The following is a 3,457-nucleotide window of genomic DNA, read 5'->3' on the forward strand; positions in this document are numbered from 1 at the left end:
AGTGATTGGAGGAAGCAGTGCGTGCGACCCGTATGGCTACAGTTCTTTCACCGTTGTATTTCGCACAGTTCCTAGGGAGGGAAATCGGCCCCCTCTGGGATGGTGAGATGACTTTGTTGTAGATTTAGGGTCACCGTACAATTTACAATCTGACCATACATTGTTTGTACAATCAACCTATGATCTACCAAAACTATGTCACATGACGTACCTAAACTTGCCAATAAATCTGTGTCCAATACGCAGGCCCTCGCACTACATACAGTAGTTGGAAGATCTAAAGCAGGGCTCAAAATCTCCACTCGCCCCCTCGCAATTGGCGAGTGAAAATTGTGTGTGGGCGAGTGGAAATTCATCAGGGGGGAGAGCCGCCGGCAGTAGGAGGGGGGAATCTGCCTCCGCTTCAGCAGCGGCGTTCACCCGTTCAGCTCACCTTTTTCTCCTCTTCGGCCGCTCTATAGCTGCAGCGGCCGAAGAGGAGAAGAGAAGGGAGAATGTTCAGCTGGCTGTCCATCATCTACAGTCTTCCACCATACCTTTGGTGATATCAGGGTCTACATTGAGGTCCACTATATCAGGATAGTTGACCACCACTGACCTCAACAGTCTCTTACAAAAATACATGTTTTTCTATGGAACATTACACCTTCATGGGGATGGGGCCTAGACTAATATCAGTCCAAGACTCCTTTGATCTTGATAGTTGATTCTGCTGTTGTCATTGTACAGCTTCAGCTTGGGTCCTGCCTTTGGTGTCACCATGGGTCCACTGAACTAGTGCCAGTTCAGAGGTCTTCAGGTTTTTATTTAGACAGGGAGCCTGAAAGTTAAACTGGAACCATAACTGCGGGTGAGCAGCTCTTGCTATAATGTTCATGTATGCAAACTATCCATGTACTTTATGGCAGACTATATCTGCCCTATTCCAGCACTGAGGACCCATTCACTCTTGTGCGTTGTGGCAATGTACATAAAGGAGGAGTACTGAAGAAGGGTGTTGTGATATTTTCAGGTAGCTATGGATACCACCCTGCCAGCCCCTTGTTGCTATGTATTTTTAAAGTAAAACCTGGCAGTTGATGAGCGATCACATAACTCTTTCTCAATGCCTGTCGATGACAAATCACCCATTACCTTTGGTACATCTTCCAGCTGCTGCAGAAAGCCAGTTGATAATAGCGGTGAATAGTAGACACAGAGGGCTGCAGATTGATCATAATGCATGCTGAATTCACTCTAATGTACTATGCACTGGTTCAATCGAGGGATTTTGGGTTCCCTTAGTCCCTCCTGACTTTTTTGTTGGTCCCAAAGCCCTAGTCCATAGACGCCATGGTTTCCATACAATGCACTGGTGATGGCCATCAAGCCTGAAACAGCCTTATGCAGTGCAGAATAAATGTCTGTATAGTATTGGGCAGTATCAGTGGCGTAACAATCACCATAGCGACCCAGGTGGCTGCTATGGGGCCCGAGGCACGGCGGGGCCCGGCCAGGTCATCTCCCTGATGCCATGCGGGCCGCCTGGGTTGCTATGGCATCTTGCTCGGACAGCCAGGCTGCTGGCTGTCACTGGCGGCTGTGAGGAGGAACGCTCCGTTCCTTCTCACAGCCGCTGCTGAGTTGGTGACAACCAGCAGCTTCGCAGGAGGTGGCTGGGCCCGTCATCGGCAGTGATCGAGGAGGCGGGGCCCGGCGATCGAGGGGGCGGGGCCCGGCGATCGAGGGGGCGGGGCCCGGCGATCGAGGAGGCGGGGCCCAGTGACGGAGGAGTCGATCGTGGAGGAGAAGGAGGCGGACAGAGGATCAGGGCTGACAGGTAAGAGGGCTTGACCGCCCGTCTGAGACCCTGCAGAGCCTACCATAGAGAGTCTTTGGTGGGCTCTGCAGGGTCACCCTTAGGTGGGCTGTTTGGGTTATCAGGTGGGCGTAACTAGAAATCACAGGGCCCCATATAAAATTTTACTATAATCCGGCCATTCTGGATGTATAGTTAGCCATTGGTACGTAAAGGGATGCTTTGGATGGTCCCAGGGGTTCTGTGGTCCTCAATGAGAGCTGGAGGCAGAGACAGCAAAGGCTCTCATTTTATTGCTGTCTGTGTCCCCGCTAGTGAGATTCAGCCTCTCTATTTGTCATGGTGACCGTTAGGAATAGTTGGGAAATCTTCCAATGGGGACATTAGTTCTGGTGGCCCTGCTGATCACTAGAGATTTCCTTCTCATTAGTGACTTTCTATCACTCCCTATTGTGACTATTGGTCAGGAAGTGAAAGGAAATCTCCCTAATGGGCAGGGGCGTAACTAGAAATCACTGGGCCCCATAGCAAAATTTTGTATGGGGCCCTGTGATTTCTAGTTAAGCCCACCTGATAATCCAAACAGCCCACCTGAGGGTGACCCTGCAGAGCACCCCATAGACTCCCTATGGTGGGCTCTGCAGGGTCTCAAGTGGGCTGTCAAGCCCTCTTACCTGTGTGCTCCGATCCTCTGTCCGCCTCCTTCCCCTCCACGATCACTTGTGGACCCCGCTTCCTCCGTCACTTGGCCCCGCCTCCTCGATGGCTGAGCCCCACCTCCTCGATAGCTGGGCCCCGCCTGCTAGATCGACGGGCCCAGAAACCTCCTCCGAAGCTGTTGGTTGTCACCGACTCAGCAGTGGCTGTGAGGAGGAACACGCCGCTGCACATGTGAATAGCGGCGCGTTCCTCCTAACAGCCACCAGTGACAGCCAGCAGCCTGAGATGCCATAGTGACCCAGGCGGCCTGCACGGCATCAGAGGAATGTCCTGGCCGGGGCCCCCCTGTGCCCCATAGCGGCCGCTATGGTGATTGTTACGCCACTGCTAATGGGACTGTTCTGCCCTCAGGCATGGGATTTATTAATTTACCTACTTGCCTTCTCAAAATCAGCCACAAGATGGTGCTATAGCATCTTGCAACCAAGGAGAAGATAATCTGATGCCATCCTGAGCGCACGTCTGGAGTAAATGCCCAGATTTCCCATACGGCAGCATCGCTGGTAGGGATCAACTTGTTTCTGTTTATATTTGTGAGCTATCACCTCATTTACATGTTCATATATTGATGATATGTTTTCATGTTATTTTGCACCAGTTTCACCCCACCCTGTTTTGTTAATAAAGCTTTAAGATTTCATCCAGTCTGACTTATTGCAGAATAGGAGGGTTTAGCTGCATGTCGAGCTATACACAGGCCACAGGGTAACGTGTAGCGGGGACAGAACAGGGACGAAGACAGGGTCGGATTTCCCACAAGGCCACCGAGGCCTGGCCTTGGGGCAGCAGGGAGTAGAGGGGTATCACAGCTACTGGGTGGGTAGTTTTTCTTTATTTTTTCTACATTTAGCCCTGCTTTGGGTAAGCAGGGCTAAATGTAAAAAATAAAAATTGATATAAAGTAAAAAATAATAAAATAAATAGATAGTAAAAAAATAA

Source organism: Nanorana parkeri, unplaced genomic scaffold, assembly GCF_000935625.1.
Source record: "Nanorana parkeri isolate BGI_ZX_2015 unplaced genomic scaffold, ASM93562v1 scaffold166, whole genome shotgun sequence".
Classification (NCBI taxonomy): domain Eukaryota; kingdom Metazoa; phylum Chordata; class Amphibia; order Anura; family Dicroglossidae; genus Nanorana; species Nanorana parkeri.